The sequence below is a fragment of the Engraulis encrasicolus genome, chromosome 16 (assembly GCF_034702125.1).
Source record: "Engraulis encrasicolus isolate BLACKSEA-1 chromosome 16, IST_EnEncr_1.0, whole genome shotgun sequence".
In the NCBI taxonomy this organism is placed as follows: Eukaryota; Metazoa; Chordata; class Actinopteri; order Clupeiformes; family Engraulidae; genus Engraulis; species Engraulis encrasicolus.
Window position 1 is genome coordinate 53,565,472 of NC_085872.1, and position 13,009 is coordinate 53,578,480.

Sequence of the window (13,009 nt, forward strand, 5' to 3'; positions counted from 1 at the left end):
GGGGTTAGCTACCTTACTACAGGGTATTGGTTACAGTCCCTAAAGCAGTGTGAGGTTAGGTGCCTTGGTACAGGGTATTGGTTACAGTCCCTAAAGCAGTGTGAGGTTAGGTGCCTTGGTACAGGGCACTTCAGCCATGGATGGAAGAGGTGAAGGGAGAGGCAAGGGTGGGATTCGAACCTGTGACCCCCAGATTGAAAGACCAACTTTCTAACCACAAGACCACTAGCCTCATTCAATAAACTGGGGAAATGTCAAATCTGGAATCATAGTGAATTGCTGAAGCAATTGATTACTACAATGAAAAGTACAAACTGTAACCATTTCCTCCTCATAATTTCAGAAAGACAAGCAATTCATGTATTGTGCCAAACATGTAGCCTGGGAGTACCCATGCTGCCTTGCGCGTTCTTTTCTGGCGTTTGCCGCCAGACAACCAAACATGAGCAATGAGCACTCCTTGCACCTTATTGGAATTATTTCAAGTTTGTGTAGGACTTGCACAATGCCCCAAATGCCCTGAATCTGGCAAACCAATCACAACGCAAGAAACTAGTTTGGAATCTATGGATGCAAAGCAGACCGGCCGGGGTTTGAGGGAGTGACGACAAAAGTGTTGGCCAATAGGCACAGACGCGGTTTGAAAAACAACGGGCTGTTTTCCATCTGCAATCTTCCTATGTGTCATTCATCGGGGCCAGACTAAATGCAGGGCTCCAGAGTGCGACCAATTTGGTCGCATATGCGCCCATTTTTTTCAATGGTGCGCCTAAAAAATATTTTTAGGCGCACCGGTGCGACCAGCCATCAGTAGAACAAAATCAATTACCAAACAACCGTTTTAATGGACATAAAATTAATAGTCATTCTACAGTAGTGGTCCACCATCACACAATAAAACGTGTCGATGCGGTCATTCCTTCAATTCCACTGAACTACCGGTAGCTTTCTCCCCCTTCCTCGTTCACAGGCAGGCCGACGTTTCAGAATAGAATGTTCGACTTCGCTCAACTATCCGAGTTCATGTGCCAGCGAGTTTTGTGTTCTCAACCAGGCGAGTTTTGCAACGGAAGAGAGAGATACAATCACGGTAAAAACAGCTAAATGACTTGATATTTTAAACACGAGAGTCACAATCACGGGGGAAAACTAAGTGGCTTGAGCGGATATTAAACATTGCCACACAAAAACGCAGACCAGACGGGTGCGGATAATTGCCCGTTTCAGCCGCGTGCAGAGCTGGCCAAATAACTGGTGACGCGCTAGTCTGTCGGGACTTCTGTGAGAGTTTTTTGATAGCGACTAGGGCAGGCTACATACTGCCTATATCAGTCGGCAAGGCATCGTTCATGCACCTCGAGACAGCACGAGAGAGAGGGAGAGAGAGAGTGAGCAAGCGAGTGAGCGCACTAGTGCTGTCGTGTCTGTTCGTAGCGCTTGCTAAGACACCACAATCATAATGCAGAGGGAGAGCGCCCAAAACGGGGAAATAGACAAAACCCAATTCACCTCAGATTCCACTGTAAACATAGGCTAGGGTATTTGTGTCCAATGATTTAAAAATCATGACATTTTTTGCAGGGTTTGTTTAAAAATTTTTTTTCCATACATCCATCTATCTTCATATTGGAACTCTGTGCTTGTGCCATGTGCGTAGCCTTATTGCAGAAAAGGCTGGTATGTTGATCTCACTAGTCAAAACACATACTGACTAAAAGGCTACTAATTTGGTCTTTTCTACCAGCCAAACTGCTTGTAGCCAAGATGTGTTAGTTAGGTAGCCTATATCATGTCTTTTATAAGGAGCACATTTGGAAGACTAGCCTATAGCACATGAAAGGCTCCAGGTCTTTTAAAATATAGCAACAATAATAATAATAATAATAATAATCTTATTCTATTATTGTTGCTATTATTATTGCTATTGTTATTATTTTTAATTATTATTTTTTAAAGCTGAGGTGCGTGTGTGTATGGGGTGGTGAAAACATTTGGGTGCACCTAAATTTTGTGCTGGTGCACCTAAAAAAAAATTTTAGGCGCACCAGTGCAACCAGTGCAAAAAGTTAGTCTGGAGCCCTGAAATGACTCATTGGATCTCATATTTAGTCTGTTTCATCATCAGGCCATCAGCCTACCCCTGGTGCAGTGCAATGGGGCCATGTGGCTGGAAGAGAAGGGACTTGACCAGCTAGATCAGTGGTTCCTAACCTGGGGTACGTGTACCACTAAGGGTACGCGAGCACACGGCACGGGGTACTTGGAAAAATGTAATAATATCAAATATATGGAGTGTAGTCACATTGGGATAGAGGTAAAGATATACAGAAGAGCATGAGTGAGGGGGGTACTCATCATATGACAACATTGCTTAGTGGGTACGCAGGATAAAAAAGGTTGGGCTAGATGACTCACTGCAGATGGGGACATTGGGGATGAGGTCATGTCTGTCTGTGTCTGTCTGTCTGTCTGTCTGTCTGTCTGTCTGTGACTCTGTCTGTCTGTCTGTGTCTGTCTGTCTGTCTGTCTGTCTGTCTGTCTGTTTCTGTGTGTCTGTCTGTCTGTGTCTGTCTGTGTGTCTGTCTGTGTGTCTGTCTGTCTGTCTCTGTTTCTGTCTGTCTGTCTCTGTTTCTGTCTGTCTGTCTCTGTTTCTGTCTGTTTCTGTCTGTGTCTGTCTGTGTCTGTCTGTGTCTGTCTGTCTGTCTGTCTGTCTGTCTGTCTGTCTGTCTGTCTGTCATATACACGTGTGGGCATTAATAGAAACACACAAATACTTACGGTAACACACACACACACACACACAAATACTTACGGTAACACACACACACACACACACACACACACACACACACACACACACACACACACACACACACACACACACACACACACACACACACACACACACACACACACACACACACACACACACACACACACAGGTATGCAACAATATACTCATGCGGGCATTAATAGACACACATACACACACACTTACGGCAACACTGACACACACACACAAACACCTCACATGCTTATCTGCATATTTAACTGTGTGTAGACCTGTCATGATATAACAAATTTTGCTAGACGATAAATTGGCCAAGAGATTGTTGCGACAAACGATAATATTGTCTTCTCGGTCATTTAAAAAATATGTAATAACCATAGGATAGAAATGCGAATAGACCCTTTCTAATTTTGAAAGCGTCGCAGCAGAGGGTGCTAGATAGAGGAGTAGATAGAGAGATAGACAAGGTAGACAGGCTGAAAATTAGAAGTACACCCACGTTTAAGCTTAAGCATCGTTGCGCTGAGTGAAATGTGCCTAATCGATACTCTAGTCTAAAAGACAGTGACGAGGAAAACAAAGAAGCATTCAATAACTTATTGTGGCAAAAAAGTTATCATGCTTGTAAAAACGTATTGTATGATATATTGACTTATTGAATATTGTGACAGCCCTATGTGTGTGTGTGTGCGTGTGTGCGTGTGCGTGTGCGTGTGTGTGCGTGTGTGTGTGTGTGTGCGCGCGCGCGTATGTGTGTGTGTGTGTGCGTGCGTGCGTGCGCGTGTGCACACGTTTAAGAGCTAAATCATAGTAAGTTTAAATGCAATGGTGTTGTGTCTACATGTCAGTACTTGTAGATGAGTCAAAATAACGCTGAACACACACACACACACACACACACACACACACACACACACACACACACACACACACACACACACACACACACACACACACACACACACACACACACACACACACACACACACACACACACACACACACACACGTCAGAACAGAACCCACCTGTCTGATGTGAAAACAAATATCCCTACGAGACAAAAAAGGAATGATCTAATCTGATCTAGACATGTGTGTTGTTGTCATTTTAAAACTCTATGAAGCAGATATTACAGAGGTCAACTAGCAGAGCTCAGCACTAGAAACCTCCTGAAGGAGCCCTGCCGTGGCCAACCGGTAGGGCACTCGCCTGCCATGCGGCTGCCCCGGGTTAGACTCCCGGCCCGGGTCCTTTGCCGACCCCTGCCCATCTCTCTCTCTCTCTCCACTTGCTTCCTGTCCACCTCTCACACTGTCCTGTCAAATAAAGTCGTAAAAAGACCAAAAAGAAAATCTAAAAAAACATTTAACAAGAAGCCTCCTGGCTGAAGCCTCATTCTGTACCAGTAGCTCTGGGCTGTGGGACTGGTCCTATACCTCAGCTGTATTGTGCTGCCACTGCAGATTTGTATAAAGCAGTAGACAGTACATTACACTTAGCTGACGCTTTTATCCAAAGCAATGTATAGTTATTAACAGGCTATTGGTTACAGTCCCTGAAGCTGTGAGGCACTAGGTGCCTTGCTCAAGCACACTTCAGCCATAGATGGAGGTGTAGGGAGGATTGATTGTTGATTGTTTACATTTCAGCAGCTATCGCTATAGTGTAGAGCAGGGGTCCCCAACCTTTCTGGGTCTGAGGGCTACTGAGGGCTACCAAGGGCTACTGAGGGCTACCAAGGGCTACCGAGGGCTACCCGAGGGCTACCAAGGGCTACTGAGGGCTACCAAGGGCTACCAAGGGCTACTGAGGGCTACCAAGGGCTACCAAGGGCTACCCGAGGGCTACCAAGGGCTACTGAGGGCTACCAAGGGCTACCGAGGGCTACCCGAGGGCTACCAAGGGCTACTGAGGGCTACCAAGGGCTACCGAGGGCTACCAAGGGCTACCGAGGGCTACCCGAGGGCTACCAAGGGCTACTGAGGGCTACCCGAGGGCTACTTTTGTTCAAAATCCTCTACTGATGTCTTGACATCATTCCCAAATCACACTATGATTGAACGATAATTTACTTATAGGTTATAAAGAAATGATCTCATATTTAAATGAAGAAAAACACCACTGTGACTAAAATCTTATAGTCGTCACTATTAATTATCATCCTTGGAGGGCACATCAGAAGCTCCTGGCGCCTGCGGGCATCACGTTGGTGACACCTGGTGTAGGGACTCGGAGCAGATGGAAGGGTGGGATTCAGCAGCTATGGCTGAAGTGTAGGGCAGGTTTCACCAACGTTGTGCCCGCGGGCGCCAGGTAGCCCTTCAGGAGCTTCTGATGTACCCACCAAGGATGTTCATAAACAGTGACGACTACCAGATTTTAGTCACAATTAATGATATGAGATTATATATTATTTATAACCTGTGAGCAAATTATCATTCAATAATAGTGTGATTTGAGAATGATGCCAAGACATCAGTGGAGGATTTTGAACTAAAGTAGCCCTCGGGTAGCCCTCAGTAGCCCTCAGGTAGCCCTCAGACTCAGAAAGGTTGGGGACCCCTGGTGTAGGGACTCGGAGGAGAGGGAAGGGTGGGATTCAACAGCTATGGGAGCAGAGGGAAGGGTGGGATCAGCAGCTATGGCTACAGTTTAGGGAGCAGAGGGAAGGGTGGGATTCGAACCTAGTTTGAAACCCGAGCAGCCAACTAGCTCAATATGCCCTCAGATACAACTCTAACTCTCTCTCTGTATATTCATCTTTCGGTCTTCATCTCTCATTGTCTCTCACACACACAGACACTATCCCCAAGCCCCCCCCACCCCAGCACACACACACACACACAGACACTATCCCCAAGCCCCCCCCACCCCAGCACACACACACACACACACATTTGACACAATAACTGCACGATATTCGAAAGAATTACAGCAGCAACCCACCCCCCAACAAAAAAAAATCTCCATATGCCTAATTTCACACAAAGTTTCAAAAAGATTACAACACCATACACGTCACCTTGGAACACCATGTGGGCGTACACAGCAAAAAAACATGTGGCCAAAACTGCAATATGCTTTCCCCACAACTTTCTAAAAGATTACAACACATTACTTACATGTAGGCCCGACTAATCTTGAAACGCCCAAACGTTACCAAAAACCGCTTCCCTAAAAAGCCCTGCAATACTTTCACTCTACTTTTCAAGATTACGACACACGTGCATGTCACCTAGAGACACAACCAAAATAAACAACACATGGCAATCGCCCTTCCTAGCAGATTAAGGTTTAGGCCTGTGCTTCACAACACATGGCAATCGTCCTTCCTAGTGTAACCCGACGTATTACTGCGCACTGCGTCCCCCTCGGGGGAGCGAACTCGCCACCACGTCTATGGGAGTCACAGTACAATACCGCTGGACCAAGAGACTAGTCACCCAGTCCTACGGCATCGACACTGTATGAGGCTTTGGGAGGGAGGTTTTACTAACGTTCCACGTCAACTCCGCTAGTTAGCCTCCGTTACACTGCATGCTTCGATGACATGGACCTTACTGTAAACAATAGTCAATTTGCATCGATCCTACAGTTTGTCACATGATTTGTAAAGCCGTCTTAGAATAGAGCCATCTTAGAAGTTACATGCATATCAGATTCAGATTAGAGTCTTTATTGTCTCATAGGGATATTTGGTTCCACATCAGACTGTTCAGTTCCATCAGGTTAGATCTCATAGTACGCCTACTAGGGCTGTCATGATACACTCATCTCACGATTCGGTTCGTATCATGATTTTTTTGCCTACGGTTCGAAACACCCCAGGTTTCCTGAAATGTCTCTCATTTGCAGCTTGGAAGCATTATCACATTAAATCACATGGTTGTTTTCGGGACTGAATAATAACAAAAATCTGAAAGGGCGGCGTATCACGATACTGCCTCCTTGCATCACGATACAGTATTGTGACTCAGTATCACGATTCCTCGGTTCGACCCAATATCGTTACAGCCCTAAGGCCTACACATCTCATTTGCTAAACACATAGACACCATTTTCACACATAGAGCTCAGCTGACCCCTGCCTAGGCCAACATATCCTACATGCCACTCAGTTTACCAAAGTTTCTATTCTCACTCTGACGTTTAAAAAAAAGCAGGAGCGGAAATAGTGAGCCCCTAGACGGCTGTTTAAAAATAGGCCTGCTCACTCACATACGCCATCACTGTTAAGATTCACTATTAAAGGTACACTGTGCAGGAAATGGTCAAAAAAGGTACTGCAACTATGCTGCTCATTGAAACTGGGCTGCCTATTGGCAAATTTGATCTTTACATGGAAGTTTACTAAGTAATAAACAATTATTTTCTAGTATGGTCCAAGTAGAGTGATTTTTGCAGTTAAAAATGGCTATTTTTGGAAATTCAAAATGGCGGACCGTGGAGAAGATCCCCCTTTTCATGTATGAAAAGTGCTATTTTTCCAGTCATAATGAATACTTTGATGGTGGTGGTAAGTATTCACGAAAAAGGTAACATTAGTGAATGGGCAGAATGAATTCTGGAAATAAACAACTAAAAATGTCCCTTTAAAGCCCATTTCTCTACAATGGACAACCAGCAATGGACGCAGACATTAGGACACACACACAGACACACACACACACACACACACACACACACACACACACACACACACACACACACACACACACACACACACACACACACACACACACACGTCTGGAGTTTCTCAAATCATAGGCCTATCTGGGAGAGAGATGTCAACCCTATTCATCTGTATGGCCATACAACAAGAGTAAATGCGTGATGTTGGTACAATATTAAAAGGGTTTACCATGTTTACCAACCAGCGTCTTCAAGAGTTATGGTAAACTTGAACAACAGTGCCGCCCTCCTGCACACAAGACTTCAGAGCAGCGCAAATGTTAAAACGTTACAATGTTCGTGTTTCCCAAAGTGACTAGGATACTAGTTTCTGTAAACGTGTACAACTGTGTAGCCTACAGGAGTCAAAGTGCAAACCGTACAACGTTTAACACGTTATAAATATTCGCATTCAAGTTTAAAAAACATTTCCACAACCCGTGTCTACCCGAAGTTAGGTCAAACTTAAAGGCCACAACAGTGCAAACACAAGAACTTCACACGCAAAACGTTACAGCCTTTCTGATAAATGTTACAATGCCGCGTTCATTCCACTAGGCGTAGGCCCTAAAACAAAAAACAAACCCATTTGAAAAGTCAACTTTGAAATGAAACGAAGGAAACGTTCGCTTATTAGGCAACTGAATAAAAAGAAACTGACACATCGCATTCTCTGAAGTCTGTGTCGGGCTCGCTTTAGGGTAGTTCTAAAGGCCTGGTAATGTTGAAAGCCTGCTAGGCCACAACCGCAAAAACCAAACCCTCAGGCTATGAGCTTTCGTAGCTAGTCGCTATCTTCCCATCAAATCTTCCGTTTTAGGCGCCCCTTAAAAACTCGCCAAAAGTGTTGGGAAACACCAAAAAAGACAGCCAATTATCTTTTTAACTTTCCACACACACAGCCAACAAGAGTCGCTACGGTCCCATCATACAAAAGTCGCAAAGGAGAGGCACCACACGCGAGCTACAATTCGCTTGTTATGGAGAAGGGGAAAAAGTTCATTCCTAGTTCGCCAACAACATCATCATACAAGCACACACACAGCGATCGAGATTTGTATTTTTTAAGAAAGCGCAAAAACGCACAAACGCACAAATATGCGACATGAAAGTTGGTTTTTCGCCTGTTACCTTGTTTGGTCTTTTCGGAGAGTTCCTTCCTTTGTGCTGTTCCGAGTTCTCTTGACCGATGAAAAACAGTCTATAGATCCCCACACACGCGGATTGACTTTACAGTCTGTCCCTTTTGATTGTTCTTCGTCTTATCTCCCCTTTGAATAGATAGATCAATGTTCCCCCGCGTATATTCAATGCCGGGTTTCTTTTTTTTACTGCCCAGCTGAGGAAAAACTGGGTAGCCTACTGAGCTAACGCAGGCTAAAATCAAATGGGTTTGGGCAACTCCCTTTCGACCCCTCTCTCTGGAGTTCTCTCCTCCCTCTCTCTCTCTCTCTCTCTCTCTCTCTCTCTCTCTCTCTCTCTCTCTCTCCCCTGGTGGTGGAACAGTAGAAGGCAAGGGATGAGGTACAACTTGCATGCAACAAGGCAAAAATAACAACAAAACTCAAACGACAAAAGCAACCAAACGCGCAACAGGCCAAACACATAAATCACATATTTACGCGTTAATTTTTTGAGACGCCAAAAGTCCCCTTTTACGCAGTGATATCAAAATAAAGCGCAAAGCGCGTAAAACACTGACAAATCTCAAGCTACAAACAAGAAAACAGTCAGTTCCACAGGACATGAAACACTGCACTGTGGGCTTTATAGATACAGAGTGATATATATATCATATTTATTTATTTATTTATTTATTTATTTATTTTCTTTAAGAGTGAAAAATGAAGGGTTTCAAATGGTTGTTTTGGTGGAGAAAAAAACAAGCTCGAATTGAACGGGTGGCTACATAGTATATGTATCCGGTTTGTTGATGGGCAATGTAAGAATCCTCAGCCAATCAAAAGCCTTCCTCTTTTCTGTTTTTTTCCCTTCTTCTGAGTGTCCTTTCGTCTCTCCTCGCCCCTTCTTCGACCCCACGTCAATAGGAGGCACTTAGAAGATTAAAAAATGTCTCTCCCCTCTCTGTTTCTCCCTCTCTCTCTCTCTCTCTCTCTCTCTCTCTCTCTCTCTCTCTCTCTCTGTTTCTCTCTCTGTCTCTGTCTCTGTCTCTCTCTCTCTCTCTCTCTCTCTCTCTCTCTCTCTCTCTCTCTCTCTCTCTCTCTCTCTCTCTCTCTCTCTCAAGACCCAAGATTTGCGGGTGCCCTAGTAGAATGTGTGTCTCTCTCTCTACCTCTCTCTACCTCTCTCTCTCTCTCTCTCTGTACCTCTCTATCTCTGTGTTTGACTCTCTCTACCACCCCCCCCCCCTCTCTTTCTCTGCGTGTTGCCTGTGTGAAAAAAGAATGTCCGCCCCACCCCCTCTGACAGAGCGGCGCTTGCCTGGCCGGAAATAGCTGGGGAGGACACACACACACACACACACACACACACACACACACACACACACACACACACACACACACACACACACACACACACACACACACACACACACACACACACACACGCACACACTCGCACACACACACACACTGACACACAGCGTTTACAGGCAGGCAATGCCCTGATCGTTCACAATGACTCATACTGTGTGTCAGAGTGTGTGTGTGTGTGTGTGTGTGTGTGTGTGTGTGTGTGTGTGTGTGTGTGTGTGTGTGTGTGTGTGTGTGTGTGTGTGTGTGTGTGTGTGTGTGACGTCCCCTAATAGCAGGGGTCTGAGTAGGAACACGTCATTGCGTATCTTACACACACACACACACACACACAGACGCATACAGATCTTTATATGGGCAACATAGAAGAGACTAACAGGCAGAGAGTGTTTGGGGCATACGGCTGGTCGTACACACACATCATATCTGAAGGCACAGAGTGTCATACACACACATCATATCTGAGTGTGAGTTTGTGTAAATGAAAAGACTATTAGTCAGCGATATGTTAGTCAGATGGGTTAAAGGGGCACTGTGTAATTTTGCACCGATGGTGGCCAGAGTAGGTACTGCACTGTGTAGGGTGGTGGCCAGAGTAGGTATTGCAACTATACATTCGTCCCTATTTTTATTGCTAATTTCTGATCAATGTACCATGGCGATAGCGCTAAGCAGCCGACTCGGGTTCGTTTCCGGCTCGGGTCCTTTGCCGGCCCTCCCCCGTCTCTCTCTCTCTCCCAGCTCACTTCTTGTCTCTCCTAGCCTGGTCCTCCTGACCATCCCATACTACCATTTCATTTCGTAGTGAAAAAAGTGAAAGCCCATTGGGAAACTCCAACTCCCACTGTCATTGTGACACAGCACTCCACAGCACACAAGCGAACACTGCACACTCACTTAACACTCACCCGTGCAAGGGGGCAGCCCTTAGTGGCGCCGCATGGGGAGCAGTGCGGTGAGACGGTACCATGCTCAGGGTACCTCAGTCATGGAGGAGGATGGGGGAGAGCACTGGTTGATTACTCCACCCACCAACTTCGCGGGTCGGGAGTCGAACCGGCAACCTCTGGGATGCAATTCTGACGCCCTAACCGCTCACCCATGACTGCCCCTAGTGAAGCCAATCCTTTGGGCGGAAGTACGTGGATGGATCGCGAGGCTATGTCTCTCCTCCCCTATCCTGTTTCAGAAAGCCTTTAAAAGCAGTATACCAAAATACTTTAAAATTACACAATGCACCTTTAAGAGACACCACTGACTCTTGTTAAGCGGGCTTGCGGAGCAAGAGCAGAGCTCTTGCAGAGCAAGGCCCGATTATAGTAATCTCTAAGTCCTGTTTCTTATTATTATTGGTCTTGTGCAGGGCAGCAGCAAAATAGAAAATGGATCTCCTCCTAGGCCTTTCGAGATAGAGACACCGTTCAAACACTAAAACGACCAGCTCGGCTTGGAGATCGCGTCTCGTTATAGGCTTCTCCGTGTCTCTTGTCGTTTTCCCGTTTTTGGCGATTTTGTTAAAGCCTGGGTCCCCATTGGAAACAGTGGTGGAACCTCCATGAACCAAGGTTCCGCCACTCTAGAGATTAGAGTGTAGGAGGCTTTTTCGGTCATAAAACATCAACACTTTCACCTAGAAGTTTAGTTGACGCGTTGTTAGCGAGCTCTATGGGATGTCTCCAAATTGTGAAAGTTTCATCTCCCAAATCCCAATACTTTTTAAATGGCAGGTTTGTAAAAAAAACAGGCCTGGCTCTATGGAGAATCCCAGTCTTTCGAAAAGGGCATTTTTCAAGAGATCAGCGCATGTCCCACACGGAGGTCCATTTGTGCCTGAAAAATTTAGCCTATAAACTTCATTCAAAGACTGTTAGAGAGATGACAAGCATGACTCCGATCTGTGAAAAGGACACGTGCCAACTCCTTTTAGTTTTTTTACAACGATGTTGTAAAGACAAAAAACTCATTCTCATTTTCTCCCCAGTTTAGAGCTCAATACTAACTGTCTTTCAGTCAATCACAACAGGTGCAGCCAGTGAAGGATTCCATTTCAACTGTCACTGTCTCAAGATTCCATTCTTAACGAGCAGGTGCGAGCAAGCATTCTAGAAGTCTATTGTTCAGCTCTGCAATGCAATGTAATATAGTCTTGCTGGACTATGCATGACAATTAGCTGCTTGGCTTAGTGGTAATGCATGCCGCTGCATTAGAGATATGGAGGTTGAGGGTTCGAAACCCATCCGAAGCCATGTTGATTTTCTAAATTATATCATATGCAGCGTTCCTTGGCCGACTTAAAATGCCATGTATATCATTTAGTATGGACGGCAAATGTGCTGAATTACAGATATTGAGGTTGGGGGTTCGAAACCCAGTCAAAGCCATGTTGATTTTCAAAATTACATCATATGCAGTGTTCCTTGGCCAACTTAAAATGCCATGTATGTCATTTAGTATGCATGGCAAATGTGCTGGATTACAGATATGGAGGTTGGGGGTTCGAATCCCAGTCAAAGCCATGTTGACTTTCAAAATTATTTCATATGCAGTGTTCCTTGGCCAACTTAAAATGCCATGTATGTCATTTAGTATGAATGGCAAATGTGCTGAATTAGGGATATGGGGGTTGGAGGTTCGAACCCCAGTCGAAGCCATGTTGATTTTCAAAATGATATCATATCGTCGGCTTGCTACCAAAACCGCCTAAGTCCGATTTTGGGGTTTTCGGAAAACAGGGAAAAACTAAATTTCCTAGGGGGCGCCAAACATCAGTGGCGGTTCTAGGAAATCTGAGACCCTGGGCAAAGAGCAATTGTGAGTCCCCCCTAATAATTTTGGTCAAAAGGAGAGTTTGCAGAACTTTACTCCCCTACCACTTCTGTGTCATCCTATCATCCAGTCTGTGTCATTGGTCTATTACAAACAGTACCTATCTTAGATGTTAATTTATTTTATTTATTTATTTTGAGTGAAGCTGCAAGTCAAACATGAAACGCCTTCTAAGGAAAACAAAATACTTTGAAACTTTCCACACTTTAAAATAAATTATTTGA

The 13,009-nt window shown here is 45.0% G+C and overlaps 1 protein-coding gene across 2 annotated transcripts in view; it reads right to left on the reverse strand.

Annotated features, from left to right (window-relative positions):
- LOC134465927 (integrin beta-1-like) overlaps window positions 1-8,884 on the reverse strand; it is a 57,847-nt gene extending 48,963 nt beyond the window's left edge. For both annotated transcript variants that reach the window (XM_063219828.1, XM_063219827.1), the window contains exon 1: window positions 8,595-8,884. The gene's annotated coding sequence lies outside the window, so the exon portion shown is untranslated. The remainder of the gene's footprint in view (window positions 1-8,594) is intronic.
- Window positions 8,885-13,009: the final 4,125 nt, after the last annotated feature.